Source organism: Protopterus annectens, chromosome 8.part0 (assembly GCF_019279795.1).
Source record: "Protopterus annectens isolate FY-2018-M chromosome 8.part0, PAN1.0, whole genome shotgun sequence".
NCBI classification, from domain to species: domain Eukaryota; kingdom Metazoa; phylum Chordata; order Ceratodontiformes; family Protopteridae; genus Protopterus; species Protopterus annectens.
In genome coordinates this window covers 1,445,055,608-1,445,078,581 of record NC_056741.1, presented here as the reverse complement: position 1 = coordinate 1,445,078,581, position 22,974 = coordinate 1,445,055,608, and positions in this window count along the sequence as shown.

The following is a 22,974-nucleotide window of genomic DNA, read 5'->3' as shown; positions in this document are numbered from 1 at the left end:
TCATCTACCTCAGAGAACAACTATGATGACAATAAGACCTTAAGAATAGACTTGTTTGGGTTTTCGGAACTTATCCGGACAGTGACCTAAATTTTGACCAGTATGTCTACTTATGTAAGAAAGTGCTTCTATATTAAACAGCTTAAAGAAATGGGTTATGTCTAGATCTAGGATGTCACTACCCTCCTTTACTCAGCACTCCTTAGGCCAGTCATTGAGCATAATGCCCCCTTTGGCCTGTATCTGTCCAGACACTTGCAACTGGAATGCCCACAAAGAAGCCTTACTAAAAGGATACTAGGGCCAAACAATATGTCCTACACAAACTAAAGTCTGCCATTTGCTTTCTTCCACTGACTGCCTCCCATAGCTCTCAACCCCTCATCTCCAAAATATAGAACATAATGTGATAATATGGAGCAAGAGGCGAACATTTACTAACAACTTCATCTAGGATGCTCATAGCATAAGTATAAGAAAACAGTTATTTTATTTAACAGTTTTCCTGTTTTAACATGATTCAGTATTGTATACCATGGCAACAGCTAACACTCACAAACTGAAGAACATTCCTCATAATGAGATACCGTCGAGAGCTATGCTGCCTTTCCATCCCCAGACAGACCGCCACTTCTGTGATAACCAAACAGACTGTTATTACACACATATATAAAATTGTTGGTTTGAACAGCTGCAACATTCAAATACTCCTTGGAAAGCCACTGATTTTAATGTGTTGTCAAATGTAAATAAACCCCCTCTCTACAGTATGAGTTGGCATCAGACTGACCATATGTACACTAACACAGCCTTTAGAATCCTAAACATGGAAAAAATGCTTCGCTTAAACAGTGAAAATGCATGCTAACACATATCCACTTATCCCAACATCTTTCTAAGTTTAGAAAAGTGATATTTAAATATTTCCCCGATTTCTGGGCCTTTGTTCTCCCATTTTAGATTTTGCATACACAGAAATATTTCAAGTGTGGGCAATAATGCCTTTCTAGCCTGCCAATATACCAAAACAGTTCTCATAATAAGTTTCAGACTGTTCTTAAAAATATCTAAACTAGTACTTGCTTTAATGTAATATGGTAATCTCTTCCATGCATCAGTTCCTCTCTTAGAGAAGCAATTAGTACATTTTTCATTCCTATAGAATCTTCTAAATAGGTTGTCTGATGTTTCGCTACTACTTTTTGATAACCCTAAATATTCCCAGAGGTAGTCTCTAAATGCTCTATATACCTGAATAAGATCAGCTCTTAAATATCTGAGACCATGTTAAGATATTTTAGTCTTTCACAGTAACTTAAATTTTCACTTCCATTGATGCTCGTGGTATATAGTAGGGTTGTCCAAAGATTGGGGACTGGAGAGGAGGAGGCATGCTTGGTCCTATGAAGCTTACTTGAGGGTGCATGTAGTGTAGGAGCAGACAATGAATATCCTCTGAGGTTGTACAAGGTTTTATATATATTTTCAATTAGTTTGGCTGCTAGAGGGGATATTATACAAAGCAATGATAGTCTAAAGAATTCAACACTTAGTAATAGATCTGCTTTTTGTTGAAAGAGGAGCCATTTTGCTTTGTCCAGGGTGAGGAAGTGATCCTCATGGGCAGGTGAATTACTAATAAATCAGCAGATATTATTAGTAATGGCTTGTAGGGTGTTGTTTTTTATTTGTCAGCTGCTCTTAGTGGAAGGCCATATTCTTGAGGGGTCAGAGGGATCTCTTTGTCTATCGCTAGCATCTCACAGGAGCTGTAAGATAAGATGATATTCTGTTGAACAGAAGAAGAGAAAGTGTTTTTTTTTTTGTTCCTTGTTTTTTTTCAATATGGAGTTTATTGTTGATGGAATGAGTGACTAAGATCCTGAAGTATTTGAAGAAGGTGACAGTTTCTATAATGATGTTGTTAGAGTCTACAATCGGGAAGCTTGTAGGGGTTTTAGAGAGTTTCTGATAACTTCCAAACATCCTAGATTTGTTTTTTGAGGGTGAAGTATTAGTTAATGGTTTATTGGCCAGTACTGCAGAGAAAACAAATCAAATGAAACTGGGAGTGGATAACATATATTTTTATCAGTTTTGTCTAGGTGAGATTTGGTAAACATATATGTGTATATATGTGTATGTAGATATGGATATATAAATGATTCTGCTGTTCTTAGACCTGTTTTCTTCCTGGTTTAAAACTTTCATTCTGTTTGGATCTGATTATGTCAATAAAATATAAATGTAGACTTAGTATTACAGAGATGTCAGTTTTAAAGAGGATCATGTCCCCTTCAGACCAAGGCATATGTAAGGTAATATTCATAAACACTGGTCCTAACTGAGCAATGTACTCTGCTCAGTTTGGCACAGCTGTGCTGCTCAGCTATAAAGAAATATAAAGACCTGTGTTTGAATCACCAATTAAATCACATACCACACAGGTTTTATAATACCATATAAGTGCCTCACTGACTAGATCATAGCTGCATAGCACTCAGGTGTGACCTAGAGTCTGTTCACTTAGGCAATCTGCTTTCCTCATTGAGGTGAATAGGTGCAATCTAGGTACCATTCATGTGCACCATCACATAAGTTGTATGGAACCAAAGTCTTGGAAGTGTACTGAGCAACTTCCCAATGTGCAAGAACATTTACGATCCATACAGACCTAATTTTTATAAGCCATACTCAAAATATCCTCACACGGTTGCTTAACGTAGCAGCAAGGTTTTATTCATTCTTCAGGTATGTAGTGTTTTTAAGAAACACTTTAGCTTTGCATGTTGTGCAAGACTGTAGAAAGTGGCCTTTCATAGTGTGCAAAGTTTTATGAGTGCACTAGTATTGATATATCAGCCAGTTTTCTTATGTTAAGACTTGAACAGCTGTAGGAGTGTCCGTGCTAAAACACAAACAACTGGACAATCAATAGCACAGATATTATAGATAATACAGAGAGGAAATAACCCTGGGAAATACATATGTTCTTTAATGTATTTCACTCATTTAAGACATTAATCTGTGCATTTTGATGTCTCATTAAAATTTTCATTAAATCCATTCTGCTCCTGGTAAAAAGACTCTAAAATCATTATAAATTTTAGCACTAGCAAAAATGATATTGGGACATTTAAAAATTCTTCATCTTTAGGCACAATATGCAAACTCACACAATGACCTAGATACAAAGTATCATAAACTACAGATTTGTATCTTCATGTAGTCTATTCTTTTCATTCAGATTAATGAGTTTTCTTAATGTACTTGACTCATCATTGTCAACAGTAGGTGAAGCATTGCAACATTTGAAGGCCACAAACGGATTAGCTGGAAGGTATAAAACCGTGCCAGGGTTTTCACGACAACATGATGAAATGTAGTTCATACAATTAGAATCCAATGCATTTTTGGCTAACATTAAAACATGTATTTTCCAAATTCTGTTGCCCCAATGGAGGAGAAACAAACATTGCTCTTGTGTTGTCAGCTGACCCTTCACTGAACAAACCTTGAGATATTTACAAAATTTACAGTACAATGTGGTAACAAAAACTCTTCTCTTTGACATTAATCTTAACATTGATGTCTACAAAACAAAGCTGAAGTCTAAAATGCCCTAATTTAAAAATAAATTATATTGTTGATATCCTGAATAAACTGTAAACACTCCTCTGTCATACCTTTCCAAATAATAAATAATCCACAAAACAAGAATAATATGTAACTTTTTCAGGTTGGCAAAAGCTGGTACTACAGTAGCTCCCACCGCTACCCCCTTCATCTGTTGATAATATTTTCCTTTAAAAAATTATTATTTAAAACCATTTCCATTAACATATAAACTGTGTTTACATTTACATTTTCCTATTTAGTGTTGTTGTTTGTCTTTCGGCTTTTTCCCGGTAAGGGGTCGCCACAGCGGAACTCCAGTCAGCTAATGATTGGCAGTAGATTTTTATGAAATGCAAGGTGCCAGCTTGACACCCAACCTTCAACGAAGGCACGCCCAGTTATGCACGCATGTCTTTCGAACACTACCCAACCTCGGGGAGGACATGCAGAATCCACACAGAAGGCACTCCCAAGCCAAGCCGAGAGTTGAACGGTAGAACCTCTTGCTGTGAGGTAACAACTCTACTGCTGTACCACCGCGGAATATATTTAGTGCAGTACATCAAAAAGCAGCAAAAAATCCATACCCTGTATTACAGGAATTAAACTATGTAAAGATTGTCCATCTAATGTAAATAAAATGTTTTTGAGCATTAAAGGTATATGTTTTAATTTGTTTATAAAATCCTGTGAACCTTTGTTAAATGAACACAATTCTTTAACAACAGGATGTAAAAGAATATCCAAATAAACTGAAATTGTGTCTGAACAGATCCACTAGCTGAAATATAGGTCTAAAGTGGGGCTTTTCAAGATTTTTTGCATTGTAGGTATACCAACCCACACTCCTACCTGGGTTTATCATTATATAAACAAAATCAAAGGTCTTAACTTCAATATAACATTGATCTAACAACTGTAACATTGCACAATGTATTTCTTTATATTTTTGTTGATATAAAATAAAGTCACCATCTTATATTGTGTGCCTTTATTTAACATGTCTTTGGTCACATCAATATAATACCCCTGTTTGCTTTCATAAAGCATAAATCCTCCATAACCTAAAGTTTGTACAATGCTGCTTTTTCTGCTCTAGTCAAATCATAACATTTATACCTTGGGATTCCCACTTTGAGCTGTCCTGATGAAAATCTATGTCTGTGAATCTACTCAAAATAACACCTTTTCTTTTTCTTAGAAGTAAAGAATTGATAAGACAAAAGCTATAGTAAAGTTTTTTACTGAGATATTGCTGGCATATAATTTGCTTACATTTTGCATGTTAATAGCTTATGCTGTACTGTTAACTATGTACATTAACTGGACATATTAATTTAAAAGTACAGTTATATTTGTTACTGATTAGAGCAGCTTAAAAACCAAGAAGAATGAAAATCACAGGAAATTAGCAGTTGCTGTGTGCTGCGAGTTGTCATGTGCATTTTCACATGCTGTAGTCAAGAATTCTGATGTTAGGATTTAAAGCTTAGATCAGAATAGCAGTTCACAATGGCTAAAAATACACATTCAAATTAAATAAGCATGACTTATTTTGTATAAAGTCAAGATTGCTTATAATACTAGAATTAATGAGTAAACATCTTATGAATAATATGCAAATCCACAAGGAATTAAATATTTGATATGTAAGATTAACAAAAGACCCGCATCAGTAAGTTAAGAAATATGTAAACATACTATAATGTTTAATAGAGACCTGATGATTAAATAGCTCATTGATTGAATATTTTAGAAATCCAAGACATATAGAGTAATGTAGAATATTAGTGGGAAAATAAGACAGAAAAATATATTTAAATAAACTGCTTTTAAAAAAAGATATCTTTGACATATACCTGCATATGACAGAAATGTGAATACACAAGATGTCATATAATTTACATAGAAAATCATTTAAAAATATTTTAAAATAATCTGAAAGCTGAAATTTGAGCTTGGTCCTGTGTGTTTTTGGACAACATTTTTATTTTATGGGGTGGTACAGCACAAGATATGAAGTGTTTTATTGATTATTTACATCATACTATGTCTTTTTTAAAATGTATACATGATAGCAAGTCAGGGGGCATTAGTTTTTTAGACACTTATATTGAAAATACAGGTATGTGTTTTAAGTTGAACATTTATAGGAAACTCACCTTTAGCAATTCCTATTTAGAACTTTTAAGTCGCCATTCATTCAAACAGAAAAAAAGCATTATCAAAGGACAAATGATTAGAGCAGCCAGAATGACCTCCACTTTCAAAGACATGGTTAAGGAGATGGATATTATTGGTAATATGCTTTCACAAAGGGGGTATCCAGATTTCCTTATAGTGGAATTTGAGGGACTGGTTAACTCACAGTGGGGTTTTCATTACAAACCATTACTAGGCTGCTCATTAAATATTCAGAAGGAAACTGTGGATAATAATACATTTAAAAGGGCTGTTATATTACAGTATGGCAAGCATTTAAGGAAGGTCAAGGAAGTTTTAATAAGAATTGGAACATACTAAGGGTAAACTCTGATATACTCAGGGCTGTGGGCTCATGTCCTGAGTATATCAGGGTTTACCCTGATATACTCGAGGGCTGTGGGCTCATGTCCCAAATTTGTTTATAATACAGGGCTCAACGTTAAGGCCAGGTTTGAAGGTTACACCAATAATAATTCTGTGGACAAGGGTAAGGGAAGAAAAACTAGTAAATGCGGGGCCTGTAAACAATGTTCCTATATATTAGAAGTGGAATCCTTAAGTTAGGAAAATATAACTAAAAGTAAGATACTTTTTAAAGGTGGTAACTGTTTGACTAAAAGGGTAGTCTATTTGGAAAAGTGTTGTGATTGTCCAGTGTACTATGTTGGTAAAATCAACAGCACTTTAAGATGTCTTATCTATGAACATATGTACAACATCAATAAAAAAAATGTGAGAATATTGCTTTATATAGACACATGAATTTTAATGCTACTTGTTCAGGATTTAAATTTGATATTCTGGAAAAAGTAAACATTAACCCGAGGGGTGGTGATGTAAAGATTTTACTAGAGGACAAAGAGACCAGATGCCAACTAAGGTTAAATGCATCTATAACCCCAGGGATCAATGATCACATCTCTATCTTGCCTATTTTAAAACATAAGGCTCTATCAGTAACTTAAGGGCAGTTTTAAATAAATATTTATAAAAATTTGAGGGCCATAGTGAGAATTTGAATAAAGTTATTAATATATAGTTAGCAACTTTGTTTCGATGTGCATTTTATATAAAAATATGTATTTTATGATTTTTATAGTATTTTTGTAATGTTATAACATATTGTATGGTTTGAAAAGAAGTTTTTTTAGGAAAAGCTTTTTGTTATTCAATATGAGTAGCAAGTTTTAAATTAGACCCATTGTGCTTTAAAAAGAAATTTTTAATTAGTTGATAATGTACACTATTTATATGTGGGGGATTACTATGTTGAATTGCCCTGAAGAAGTTCACTATCTAGTAGACGAAAGTGCTAAACAAATAACATTTTTTTTGTCATTTTTTATGAGATTGTCCATTTTCTCCAGCAAAAATACTGTGCTTTTGTCATTTTAGCTTATGATTCACTTGGTACCGTACCATTGTGTGTAGTTACAGTGGTGTATAAGGTGGATTACTGTGGGAACTAAGGAATGCTTTTGAACTACTCCAATACTGTTTTAATGGATTCGTTGGATGATTTCCCATCAGTGTTTTCTCCAGTCAACAGTAAGGAGTTCCAGAGACTTCAGTCTGAGATTTCAATTATAAAAGGGTAGCTTAGCCGGCTTATTGACTTGTTCAGTCAGTTGGAGGGGACTTTATATCCACAACTGACTACAGTGCCATCCATCATGGTGGCTCCAGCAGTTCCAGTCCTTTCCGATGAATGGAAGGAAGTATTAAATGAGTGCAGTTAACATCTGCTCTAGCTCCTCTTTGGAGGACTTGGAGGGGTTGTTTAGGGCCCAATCGACAGGAAAGGAAGCCGTTTCATTAAATAATCTAGTCTAAATAATCTTGTCCCAGTGCAAACTACTCCATCCCTCCATCCTCCTCCTCACCTACTACAAATAACACTCCCCACCCTTCCTGTCCTCCTCCCACTTCCCCCCTTAACATTCTGAAAATCTTCACTATCAATGCCCAGATCCTTAACAATAAATGTCACCATCTGCAAGCCTGGATTAATCACAATAAACCCGACACCCTAGCCATCTCTGAAACCTGGCTAAAACCCCATACCACTGACTCTGAAATATTACCTCCTGGTTACCACATCCTGAGAAGTGACCGTTTAAACAAAAAAGGTGGTGGCTCTGCCATAATTTACTCTAATCATCTCTCTCTAATACCACTTCAAATTTCTACCCCTAATTTCACAAACTCCAAAATCACAGCTAGCCTTCTCCGATTAAATAAACACAAGAATATCTGTTTCATATCCTTATATATCTCCCCAGGCAACAATATCTCCACCCTTGAAGATATCCTGTACTGGTCCTCAACTCAAATAAAATATGAAACATATATTTTAGGCGATGTCAATATCGACTGGAATAAAATCAACTAACCACCACCCTCACTTTCCATTAACCTTCTAAACTCCACCCAAGTAATCTCATCAACTACTTGCCCTAACAAAAAACACCCCCCAGGGTCCATCTTAGACTGGATTCTAGTCTCCCATCCAAACAAAATCACTCTCAGTGGCACTATCCCTGACACCTTCAGTGACCATCTCCCTGCCTTCATCCATCGATCAAACAGCTCCACCCAACAACAACACCTCTACATTCAAACTCGTAACCTCAGTAACTTTAACCCCTTAATTTTCTCTAACATCTTCAAACAACTCAACTGGCAACCTCTAAATATCCTCCCACTTGACAATGCTGTTGAACATTTCAATTCCATCTTCCTAAATACTCACAACTCCCTAGCCCCTCTAAGAAATAAGCGAATCAAAACTAACTCTGCACCATGGTTGACCAAAGAAACTAAACAAATCATGTGTCATAGAGATAAGTCCTGGAAGCTCTACCAGAAAAATAAACTATCCTCTACCTTACTTCTATACACCCAACTCCACAACCAAGTAAAGAAACTCATTATCAAAGACAAAAAAAACTACTATATTAAACTTCAGTCCAATAACAATAAAAACCCTAAACAATTTTGGAAATCAGTCAATACCCTTCTTCATCCTGGATCTCAAAACAACCCCTGCCCCAACCCTAATCTATCCGACAAAGAACTTAGCTCCCACTTCAATACCTTCTTCATTGAATCCATAGCTAAACTAACCATAACATTTCCTAATAACAACCCACCTAACTCCCTTTCCTCTCCACCCAACAACCCAAACAATAATCCCCCCAATTTCCATCTCAAACCGGTATCCACATCTTTTATAAAAAAGCTTCTCTCCAAGCTAAAGCCAGGTTCTAACGCCCCTGACAACATTCCCCCTTCCTTCCTCAAACATGCAGCTGAAGGTATCACCCTTCCAATTAGTATTCTGATTAATAGATCCTTAACTGAGTCATACGTACCCAAACTTTGGCGTTCAGCCTACATCCTACCTCTTCACAAAGGAGGCAAAAACACCTCTATTTCTAACTTCTGCCCTATCGCCCTACTCTCTCCAATATCTAAAATTCTAGAAAAATGTGTCCACCACCAATTCTTACCCTATCTCATTCAAAATCACCTCCTAACACCCACCCAGCATGGCTTCCGTCCCGACCACAGTACCATAACTGCATTACTATCCTTCTTAGAAACTATCAATCAAGCTCGAGACTCTGGACTCATTGTATCCACAGTACTGCTAGACCTTTCAAAAGCTTTTGACACCATCTCCCACAGGCACCTTCTTCATCATCTGGCTAATCTCAAACTCTCCCCAAACACTCTTTCCTGGTTCTCCAGTTACCTATCTGATAGATCTCAAGCAGTCAAATGGAAGAACTCATTCTCATCCTTTTTGCCAACATCTACTGGCGTTCCTCAGGGATCCATCCTTGGACCCATGCTTTTCAACATCTTCATAAACAACCTTCACACCTTTATCCCTGACACCACAGTCATCCAATACACAGATGACTCTACCTTGGTCTGCTCTGCCCCAAATCTTCCTGAACTCCAGACCAAAACCCAATTAGCCTTTACCACCACAGAGAACTGGATGCACCAAAACCACCTTTCTCTTAACTCCAATAAATCCAAAATACTATTTTTTCTCCCCTCCAAAGTTTCCTCTCTGGACAAAAACACTTTCAATGTTCTTAGCCAAACTAACACTGCCATTGAAGTGGTCCCCTCTGCAAAATTCCTTGGCATCACCATAGATGAACACCTCAAATTTGATCTTCACATACAACATAACATTAAGAAAACCCACCAAAAGCTAGGTATGCTATATAGGAATAATCACCTCCTTTCAAACTCCACTAGGCATACCCTGGCAACATCCTTCCTCATACCTTCCCTTCTATATGGAGCCCCTCTCCTAACCAACTTGTCTGCTACCAACACCTCTAAGCTCGAAGCTTGCTATAATAAGATCTCTAAATTTGCCACCAAATCCAAAACATCAACTCACCACTGCCACAGCCTTCATTATCTGAACTGGCTAAAACTCCCTAATCACCTGGACTATCTACAACTAACCACCACTAACAAACTAATATTCTCCCCTAATAAATGCCCAGCCTTAAAGGGCATCCTTCCCCCATACATCCCTAACAGATCACTGAGATCCGAAAACCAAAACTTAATCTCCATTAGTAAACCAAAACGACCTGCTGGCCAGCTTTTACTCTCCTTCTCACTAGGTAAAAAATGGAACTCTCTGCCTACTTCACTTAGGACTATACCCAACACTGAATCCTTCAAAACTCAACTTTGTCTTCACCTATCCTCCAAATGGAAATGCCCCTGCTTTCACCCCACTTAAATTCCATAGGGACTCTTAACTAAGCACCCCTACTCCTACTCCACTATACTCTCATACTTATTCTAATTTCTCAAAATACCTACAACTAACAGACTTTAAGTGACTGTAAGCATATAAATATTGATTAAAAAACAAAAAAACAAATCTGCCATCAAGTTCTCTGCAACTCTCAAATGTATTAACCCTACTTGTTTTTACAAACTATATTGTATGTATTTTTACTTTGTAACCTTTATTTGCATTGTGTAACCTATATTGTATTATACTGTTCTTGGAGCTTTTCTCCCTGGGCCTCCACTGAAAATGGGCACTTCTTGGTCCAGTGGACTTCCCCGGTAATCAAATTGAAATAAATAAAATAAATAAATAAATAATAATTCAAAAAATCCAGCACCAGCATGTTCTAATGTTATGGATATGGAGACATTCTATCATAATGGAGCTAGGCATGAGGTTAAAAAGGCATATGCAACAGTCAGGGCTTCCAACAAAGGTACCAGAAACAATTGTGATGGTTCAACAGATAACCTAGGACAAAAGGTACATTCTAATCATAGAAATAAAAATATGGAAGGTGGATCTGAGAATCTGAATACCAGACTTTTTAATTTTGAACAATTTGTTACTGAAGGATTCACTTTTAATAACGATTGCACCAGTGATGTTAATTATGGGTCAGGTAGACCTTTATTAGGTTCATAGGTTCATAGGATAGTACTAAGCTAACTGCCCTTGCGAGCCATTTTAAGCCTAGCCAGTTATCCCTTGTGAGACTCAAACTCTGCATCTTGTGTTTATAAGGCAAATGCCTTAACCATTAGGCCACCCTCCCAACCCTGTTTGTGTTTCTCTGAAGGATCTTATTATGTTATTCAACAAAAAATTATTTAAAATAAAATCATTTCAGGTAGATAATTCATACCTTAAGAAATGCATTAAGTTGCATATTGTACCCAAGGGTTTACATTTTTTAAGATACCCTTAGGGTTGGACATCAATGATGATGTAAAGGATGACTTTTCACTATTTTTTGATAAATGTGGTTTTGAATTTATGAAATTGCTGATCAAGCATAATGATAAGAAAATATGTATATTGCTTAACAATGCAGAGAAGATTTATGTGGGTATTAGGGGGGATTTGTTGTTTGCACAAAGAGAACCAGTTTATCATAAACAGTCTGATATTGTGAGTAAAAAATGTGTTAAATTGCATACTAATAAAAGTAGAAAGATCACTGTAAGAACAAGCAAGTGTACCCATGGAAGAAATATGAAAATGAGAGTGAGTACTTAAAATACATGCAAAATAATGGGACATGGAGATCCTGGGGTTATAACAATAAAGGCCAGATGAGGCAAACAAATTATTATGAAAATTTTACCAAATGGAACCAGGAGGGTTACAATTACCGGGTGGGGGTATCCAGTGGACTTACATCAAAGAAGCAATTTCAAGGGCCACCAGTATTACCAGGAGGGGTCAGGGTGGCCCAGATAGAACATGATGAAGTAAAGATTACTGATAAATATGTACATACATATAAGGGATTTAATATATACAATTATACTAACTATGACATTACCAAGGAACATTTCTCTTTGTTTAGTAAGGGAATGAAGTACATCCCTACTAAGACCTTTGATTTGATAGCTACATTGATTGAGACAACATTATATTTTACTGAAACACAAGTAGGGTATGAAGTGGGTAACCAATTAAGAAGAAATAGTGTTTTTAATCCACCCATGCACCCTATTCTGTCTGTTGTAGACCAGGCAGTTATTGAGGACCTTTATCAATTACAGGTCCAACTTCAAAACAGTAAGGGATTTAGATTCACTTTGAATAAGGAAAAATACAGCCTTCTACAAAAGTTGAGTAAAGACAAGATTGTAAAGATTATTCAAACCGATAAGAGGGGAAGAATAGTCTAATTTGATACATTAGACTATTACTGTATTATGTTAGGGATTCTGTCAGATACTGAAACTTACTCCCCAGTTTCTCTTAAAGAAATTAATATAGCCTATCTTCATACACTGAAGGGTATATTATTGATGGAAGGATTGATAGTTTTACTTATGGATTTCTTAGGGTGGAAGAACCAGCCATGGCCACCATATCTCAGATTCCAAAAATATATAAGTGAGTCGAGAATCCACCTTTTCATCCAATTTTCTCAGGGAGTGGTTCTAAAATGTACCCTTTTGGAGTAGTGATAGACAGATGTCTTAAATACAGCTATTCCAAGATTGACCATTTGTTGATTGATTCCTGGGATTTTTTGAGTCATTTGAAAAAAGATATTTGGAATAAGGATTTAATTTTTTTGACTGTGGATATAGTTGACTTATATACATGTATACCCAAAGATCAGGGTTTGGATATGTTTTTTTAATAGCATTACCCACTATTTTGATTTTGAGAATGATAAAGTCAACCTTATAGTTGAATTTATGAGTTTGGTTCTAGACAATAACTTTATATTTTTCAAAGGGGAATATTATAAACAAGGTAAAAGTGGTCTCTGTGGGTGCTTCTTGTGCCTCGATTTTTGCAAATATGATTCTTTTAGATTGGGAAAATTCATTTTTTTTAACAGTCCATATAAGGAAAGCATTCACCTTTACCTCAGGTTTTTGGATGACATTTTTATTTTATGCGGTGGTACAGTGCAAGGTATAGAGTGTTTTACTGATAATTTACATCACACTACATCTTTTTTAAATTTACATATGATAGCAAGTGAGGGGGCATTCATTTTTAGACACTTATATTGAAAATATGAGGAAGAGTTTTAAGTTGAACATTTATAGGAAACTCACCTTTAACAATTCCTATTTAGAATTTTCCAGTTGCCATTCATTCAAATAATAAAGAAGCATTATCAAAGGACAAATGATTAGAGCAGCCAGAATGACCAACACTTTTGAAGACATGGTTAAGGAGATGGATGTTACTGGTAATATGTTTTTACAAATGGGGTATCTAGATTCCCTTATAGAGGAATTTAAGGAACTGGTTACCTCACAATGGAGTTTTATTTACAAACCATTACTAGGTTGCTCATTAAATATTCAGAAGGAAACTGTGGATAATAGTAAATTTGAAAGGGCTGTTATATTACAGTATGGCAAGCATTTAAGGAAGGTCAAAGAAGTTTTTAATAAGAATTGGAACATACTAAGGGTAAACCCTGATATACTTGTGGCTGTGGGTTCATGTTCCAAATTTGTTTATAAAACAGGGCTCAACTTTAAGGCCAGGTTTGAAGGTTACACCAATAATAATTTTGTGGATGAGGATAAGGGAAGAAAAACTAGTAAATGTGGGTTCTGTAAACAATGTTCCTAAATATTAGAAGTGGAATCCTTAACATTGGAAAATATAACTAAAAGTAAGATACTTTTTAAAGGTGGTAACTGTTTGACTAAAAGGGTAATCTATTTGGCAAAGTGTTGTGCTTGTCCAGCGTACTACATCGGTAAAACCAACAGGACTTTAAGATGTTGTATCTATGGACATATGCACAACATCGATAAAAAATGTGAGAATAATGCTTTATATAGACACTTGAATTTTAGTGCTACTTGTTCAGGATTTAAATTTGGTATTCTGGAACAAGTAAACATTAACTTGAGGGGTGGTGATGTAAAGATTTTACTAGAGGACAAAGAGACCAGATGGCAACTAAGGTTAAATGCGTCTAAAACCCCAGGGATCAATGATCACATCTCTATCTTGCCTATTTTAAAACATAAGGCTCTATCAGTAACTTAAGGGCAGGTTTAAATAAATATATATAAAATCTGTGGGCCATAGTGAGAATTTGAATAAGGCTATTAATATATAAGTAGTAGTATTGTTTTGATGTGTATTTTATATAAAAATATGTATTTTACTATTTTTATAGTATTTTTGTAATGTTATAACATACTCTATGGTTTGGGAAGAAGTTTTTTTAGGAAAAGCTTTTTGCAATTCAATATGAGTAGCAAGTTTTAAATTAGACCCATTGTGCTATAAGAAGAAATGTTTTAATTAGTTAATTGGTTGATAATGTGCACCATTTATATGTGGGGGATTACTGTGTTGAATTGTTCTGAAGAAGTTCACTATCTAGTGAACAAAAGCACTAAGCAAATAACATTTTTTGTGAGACTGTTTTCTCCAACAAAAGTATGGTGCTTTTGTTGTTTTAGTTTATGGTTCAGTTGGTACCGTGCCATTGTGTGTAGTTACATGTGAACTTTGAAGCTTTTTACATGTTGTATGTTATGATTCAACAAGACTGCATGAAATAACTAATTTCGTAAGTCAAAGTTGAAATTTGAGTGTTTATTGGTGAATCAGTACATCCATTTTGATAGAAAGTAAAGTAGATTTCTTAATATATTTGAATCTGTAAATGGAGACTGGGATTAGAATTGAACACACTAACTGCTGAATACATTATATAATGCAAATATTTTCTTCCATAGAAATAGCAAGACATTCTCTTTGACCTCAGTAATGTACATATTTTTATGAAGTAGTTTAATAAGCTAAAGGATTTTAAATGTTTTGATATTTGCCATGTTAAGAGTGCAATGCAATTTTGAGATATAGACAATTAATTCACAGCTTTTGCTAGATCTATAACATATGTATGTAACTTTTAGCATGATAAATGTATATGTGTATTGATTTCCCTTTTGCATTATAGTTTAGTATTCTAAGTTTACCTGTCACCTTTAAGTTTACAGATGTCGTTATCTCTTCAGGTCACACTCTGTTATACTTATTTATTTAAATATTTAGCTATAATAATGTTGAATGAGCAAATAATTTAGGAATATTTAATGGGTAATTTATAGTACTATTACATAAATAGGTATATAGTACACTTTTTGTTGGATTATTTAATATTTGTGATTAATAGAGGATGATTATTAATTTTTATGTAGTAATGGGAGAATAGTTTTAAATGGAAAAATATGTAACTAAATAGTCTCTTATTATTTTTGACTTTAGTTTTTGTCTAGTTTTTTATCAATTTTAGGTATTTGTAGGTAGAGAGATAGTATACTTGTCTACTCAATAATTTCTCCAAAAGGCTTCCCTTCTGTACACCATTCAATGTCAGTATTTCTTGGCAACTGAGCCTACTTAGCTTCAGTTTGTGATATTATTATCCTGAAACAAACAAAAAAAACCCAACAGAAAATATATATATTTTTTGTTTTGCCTTTATGAATAATATAAGCTTATTGTACTACCATTGTTATATGCTTTTAGATATAATGTCAAAGAATTTGCATTTGAACTCCTATTGTAATTGTCATATGTACAAATGTATAATTATGTAATCATCCGTGGAACTTTTCTCCCCAGATCTCCACTGAAAACGGTCCTCTGCCCAGTCGGACACTACCCAGTTATCAAATGTAAATAAATAAATAAACTAGGAATTTTGGAATCCATGGTAGGTTGCATTTTATTAGCAAGATATACAGTTTTAGCTGTAGACTTGTCTTTGTTATTTATGAGTTTTAGTAGTTTAGTTTGTAGAAAAGAAGAATTTAAAAATGTGGAATTTTAAGATAGTGTTTAGGAATGGATTATAGTCTTATATATGTTGTGTCTTTTGGCTTTTTCCGGTTAGGGGTCGCCACAGCGGAACTCCAGTCCACTAATGATTGGCAGTAGATTTTTACGTGCTGGCTTGCCGGGCCTAACGCACAACCTTCAACGAAGGAATGCCCATTCACACGTTGCCACACAGAAGACGCTCTAACTGAGAATCGAACGGGCAACATCTAACTGTGAGGCAACAACGCTACCGCAGCACCACGACCGCAGTTGATTACAGTCTTGTATATAATTACATTAATATGGTGGATAAATGTGTCACATCATCTTTTAAAAGAAATATTTTTAAATACACAGTATGGATAGTTTTAATCTATTAATGTAAATGGATTAAATAATGGCAACAAACGGAAATCACTAACACGATATGACAAATTAAAGAGAGGTGATGTTATAGTCTTGCAAGAGAATCATTTGATATATAAAGATGTACAATATTTAAACAGCTTAGGTTATGAAATTTTATCATCTGCTTCTTTTAACTAAAAGAGGAGAGCAACTGCCATACTTTGGATAAAATCTATAGTAACACCTAAGGTCATGGAATCCATTAATGATCCCAAAGGAATGTATACATTTGTAATATTAAAGGCAATGGAAAATCTTATACACTCGCTAATATTTACTGGATCCTTGGAATAGGTGCAAGAGTGGCTAAAGATCACTTAACCTTACTACACACTAATTGGAATGGTAGTTTAATTTTAAGCAGGGGATTTTAACTGCATATGTAGTATAGAAGATACAAGTGAACAGAATAAAACCACAATACTGGCATCAACTAAAGCACTAAACAGATGGATTAGGAATGATAATTTATTTGCTTTACTAGTAAAAGCAGAAGAGAAGTCATTGTTCTTTACTCATTATTCTTATGCGCATGGGATGCAAACAAGAACTGACAGGATTTATGCCTCTTTACTTAATAAAGTGAATTATTTTAAAACTATTCCTTGTCCTTTATCTGATCATAATGCACTAAGTACTAATATATTAATGGATATAAGGAAATTTCAGATTATTTACAGAATCCCAGTATGTATGATGAAACTAAAAGAATGTAAGAGTTACCTTAAGGAACACATTGAGAATTTTTTATCTTTGAATGATAATGGTCAGGTTAGTAAAGTCATAGGTTCATAGGTTCATACTAGGCTATCTGCCCTAGGGCATTTATAAGCCTAGCCAGAATGTGTTTGGCTTTCGCCACCCATTTTAAATTAATTTTGCTATGCCCTTTTTTGAGGTTAGTATACTGTGCCTTTGTCTAACAGTGACACAGAAGTGATCTGTTTGGCGCACTGCAACTGTGGTCCCACTTCACAAAGGCGGTGCCTCCACCGACCCTGGAAATTACCGGCCCATTAGCTTGACAAGCCTTATCTGCAAAGCCATGGAGGGGATCATAATGGACCTCATAAATAAAGACATAGGGAATTTGCAGACTTTGGATCCATCCCAGTTTGGCTTTGTCAAAGGCAGATCATGCCTTCTAAACTTGGTTGACTTTTTCGAAACAGTCACCAAAGCCATTGATGAGGGAAAGGCAGTCCATACAGCCTACCTCGATCTGGCAAAGGCCTTCGATACAATACCCCACTATCATTGAAAAACTCATCAGCTTAAATGTTAACCCATACATCACAAGATGGGTTGCAAACTGGCTGAGTGACAGAACCCACAGGGTCAGAGTTGCTGGCACCATGTCAGACTCAAAGCCTGTCACAAGTGGTGTACCACAGGGCTCAGTCCTGGGCCCACTCTTGTTTGGCATCTACTTTTCAAGTACAAGCAAACACAGGAGGGGTATGGCTGACAAAGTTTGCAGATGACTGCAAACTGGGCCATAGTAGAAAACACATCTGACACAGATATCCTTCAGAAGGGTCTCACAGAAACGGATAACTGGTGCCAGAGCCATGGCCTAAAGTTAAATGCCAAAAATGCATAGTCATACCTTCGGGAAAAACAAGGTTACCTAGCTACCAAATAGGTGGCAATCCACTGAGCACAGAAGAAGTTATCAGGGACCTGGGGACCCAGGTTGATAGTAGTCTGTCATTCGACACCCATGTAGCTAAAGTAGTTAGGAAGACCTTCTACATTGCCCACCTTATCATGAAGGGATTCTCATCTAGATCAAGGGAGGTCATAGTCTCCTATACTCATCACTCATCAGACCAATGATTGAGTACAATGCCCCATTGAATGTATCTGACCCGACACTTGCAGCAGCTGGAGAGGCCACAAAGTTCCTCACCAAAAGGATAAAGGGTCTCAGACATCTGTCCTATGCTGCCCGACTGAAAGAACTCCAGCTCTACTCAGTGCTCAGAGGTGACCTTTGCCTAACATACAAGGCCATGTCAAACCCAGATTTGATGAATATGCTTCACCTCAAAAATCTAGATCCGTCAGAGCCACAAGGGGAGACTTAAACCTCGACACGGCTATTAATAGGGCGTGCTGGAGGGATAGATTCAGCACCCAAAGGCTCCCTATGCTGTGGGACAAAATCCCGGTATATGTGAGGCAGAGCATTGTTCAAGAGAAATCTTGACCAATGGATGGGAGATCGCAGATATACCCCAGGGATTACCTCAGTGTCACTGCTCGACAGAGGCACAGCAAAATAATGGGTATAGTTCCCCATACTAAAGGGGTGGCGTAAGCCACAAAACTATGGGCTAGGCTTGTAAATGCCCTCGGGCAGATAGCCTAGTATGAACCTATGAACCTATGAACCTATACCCGGGGTAAACCTACGATCTCCCATCCACTCATCAAAATTCCTCTACATTTTATTGTACTCCTTAAAAATGCATATTAAAGATAGAATGGGAAGATGGGCTGGTAATAAAACGAAAGAGTGGGAGTGAGGTTTGAACAACAAACAAATGAAATAATACTGAAGTAATTAAAAAATAATGACAAAATATAAAACAGTTTTAATGCATAAACTGGAGATAGCTTTATAAAAAATAAAATTGCACCATTATGTAATGACTTCAAAAAGTCTACATAACTTAGCTAATAAAAGTACGAGTCTCTGGGTCAGGAATCTAGCCCTCCAGCACATCCTATTAATTGTTGTGGTAAGGTTTATATCCCTAGAGTGTGTGCCTCTCAGGGATTTGTTTTTTTTTAGGTGGAGCATATCCATCAATTCTGGGTTGGACATGGCCTTGTATGTCAGGCAGAGATCACCTCTGAGTAGGCGGTATGCAACTGAGTATAGATGGAGTTTCTTTAGTCGGGCTGCATATGTCATCTGTTTGAGGCCAGTAATCCTCTTGGTGAGGTACTTTTGTGGTCATTCCAGCTGTTGCAGGTGTCTTGTAAGGTACATCCCAAATGGGGTGTTGTATTCTATAATGGGTCTAATAAGTGACGAGTAGAGAGGCACAATAACCTCCTTTGTTCTGGATGCGAACCCTTTTGAGATTAGGTGGGCCACATAGAAGGATTTTCTAACCACCTTAGCAATATGATTATCAAAGGAGAGACTGCTATCTACTTGAGTCCCCAGATCCCTTATTACTTTTTCTGTATTTAGGGGACTACCACCTATGTGGTAGTTCGTGGGTACTTTGTTTTTCCAAAGGGGATGACTATGCACTTTTTGACATTCAGCTTGAAGCCCTGATTTTGACACCAGGTATCCGTCTCAGTGAGACCCTTCTGGAGGTTGTCTGTATCAGCTGGAGAATCACTTATGGCCCCTAGTTTGCAGTCATCTGCTAACTTGGTCAGCCAAAGTCCTCCTGTGCTTGCCTGTACCTCTGAAAAGTATATACCGGACAGGAGGGGTCCTAGAACTGAGCCTAGGTGTGGATGGGAAACAGAAAATATTAACTCCAACAGTGTCCAAACTAAAAGGCACATACAATTACATGTTGCATTTAACTAAATGTGCTGACTGTAGTGCAAACTGAGACAGAAACATGCACCAACAAGCACTTTTTCAAAATGATAAATTGACTAACAATGGTTCTGTCATATATCCATGACATATATATATATATATATATATATCCATAAAACAGCAGAGGCAATTCTATAAAATAATGTGATTTTTATTGCACAAGAAAAATATTTGCATAGATACTTCTGTAGCACAGATAAGAAATTAAAAGCTGCAATGTCTCTCATATTAGTTCAGCTGCAGTCACAAGGAGAATTCACACAACTTCCTCCCGTCTGGATTCTTGGTAGAAAGCTTCCATGCCACTTAGGTTCTTCCAGCTTGTCACTTCTTTTTTACATTACACTTACCAGAACCTCTGTTCAAGGCAGAAATGTCCCTGCATCAGTAAGGCAACATCCCTAATTTCCAGGGCCACAGCCTTCTTTTTAATACATCACACAATAAGACTATTGCTTTGCAACAGGAAACTGTTTGGCAACCTCTTTAACACAAACCCAGTTAAAAACAGTTTGCAACATATTATTTACAATATTTATTTATTCTTTATTTATTTCCAGTTTGATGACTGGGGAGGTCTACTGGGCTCAAGGAGCACGTTTTCAGTGGAGGCCCGGGGAGAAAAGCTCTATAAAAACATAGTAGAAATAGTAACAGTTAAGCAAGTAGTAAATATTATAAAGTAAAACATAAGCAAAGTAAAATAGCAACATTGTATAATATACAATGCATATTTACATGTTTATACATTAGAGAACAGTAGTACAGAGTCACCATTGTACTAAGGTTTTAAATCATCCGAGAATGGTGTATATATATGTAACATTTGTAAGAATACAGTAAATAAGATTGATCTCCTATTGGGTAAGGTGGAAGGTACTTTATGTGTATGGATGTATTCATGTATTAGGTAGGAAGAGTGCAATTGAATTTCCTGTTATTGGAGAGGTAGGAATGGAGCTGGGTTTTTCAAAGTTTTGAGAAATTATTAGAGAGGGAGGAAGAGATTTCCATTTTTTGGCTTAGGAAAAGGATAGGAGAAGCTGACCTGAGGGACGATTTGGTTTGTGTACAGAAATTAGATTTTGGTGGGCAGATCTTAGAGTTCTGTGAGGGGTGTATAGTGGTAAGATGTTTGTCAGAGCAGGGCACTTAGTAGGTTTAAAAATAAGCTTGTGGGCTGTAGTGAGTTGAAGGTAGTCCAGGTAGTTTGGAAGTTCTAGCCATTGCAGCTGGTGGAGAGGTATGCAGTGGTGGGTGGAATATTTGGACTTGGTGGCAAACTTTTTGTTGTAACAGGTTTCCAGTTTAGAAGAGATAGAGGAAGATAGGTTAGTTAATAGGGGGTACCATACATCAGAGATGATAGTACGTAGGTAGTAGCGAGGGTCTGACTTGTGGAGGGGGAGAGAAAATGGGAGTTTCTGTACAGCATGTCAAGTTTCTGATGTGTTTTCTTAATATTTAGCTGAATATGGGTATCGGATTTTAGGTGTTCATCAATAGTAACCCCAAGAAGTTTAGCAAAAGGAACAACTTCTTTAGTGGAGTTGGCATGACTGATAATATTGAAGGAGGTTTTGTCAAGAGGGAGAGATTTAGATGGAGAGAATAGTAGAGTTTTGGATTTGATGGCATTTAGAGAGAGGTGGTTATGTAGCATCCAGTTCTCAGCAGTAGAAAAAGCAGTTTGAGTTTTTGTTTGGAGTTTGAGGAGGTTAGGAGCAGAGCAGACTAGAGTTGAGTCGTCTGCATATTGAACTATCTTAGTGTTAGGAATGGCTGCATGGAATTCATTAATAAAGATGTTAAAGAGCATTGGGCGGAGTATGGATCCCTGAGGTACTCCGGTTGGGGTTGGAAGGAAGGTTGAGATGCCAGTTTTCCATTTCACGGCCTGAGATTGTTCAGAGATGTAGCTGCTGAACCAGGTAAGGGTATTGTGTGAGAGATTAAGATTAGAAAGGTGGTTTAGGAGGTGAGAATGGGAGACAGTATCAAAGGCCTTGGAGAGGTGCAGGAGGACTGTGGATACAAGTTCTCCAGAGTCACAGGTATGGTTTACTATGTCTAGGAAAGAGAGAAGAGCAGTTATTTTGTTGTGGCCGGGACAGAATCCATGTTGAGGTGGGGTGAGGAGTTGGTTATTTGTAAGGAAAGGCATGAGCTGGAGGTGGATGCATTTCTCGAGTATTTTTGAAATAGGTGAGAGAATGGCTATGGGACGGAAGTTGGTGATGCTATTATTTTTGCCTCCTTTGTGGAGGGGTAGGATAAAGGTTGCATGCCACATTTTGGGGACATAAGATTCCTGTATGGATCTGTTAATGAGAATGCTAATGGGGAAGGCAATGCCATCTGCTGCAAATTTTTGAAAGAGTGAGGGGATGTTGTCAGGGGCATTGGAGCATGGCTTAAGCTTAGAGAGGAGTTTTTTTATATATGAGGTGGAAATGGGTTTGAGATGGAAGATGGGAGAAGAGATATGGATGGTTGGTTGGGGAAGGGGTTTGAGTAGGGGGGAGGCATTGTTGTTTGGGAAGCTCTTGGTGAGTTCTGCTATGGAGTTAGTAAAGAAGGAGTTGAATAGTGTGGCTATTTCTGGGTCAGACTTACTAGTGTCAGGGCAAGGATTGTTTTTGGTACCCGGGTTGAGAAGACAGTTGACGGAATTCCAGAATTGTTTGGGGGTTTTGGAATGATTAGATTGGAGTTTGTATAGTATGATTTTTTTATCCTGTATAATTTGTTTTTTGGCTAGGTTATGGAGTTGTTTATATTTAAGAAGGGTGTCAGGGTTCTTATTTCAATG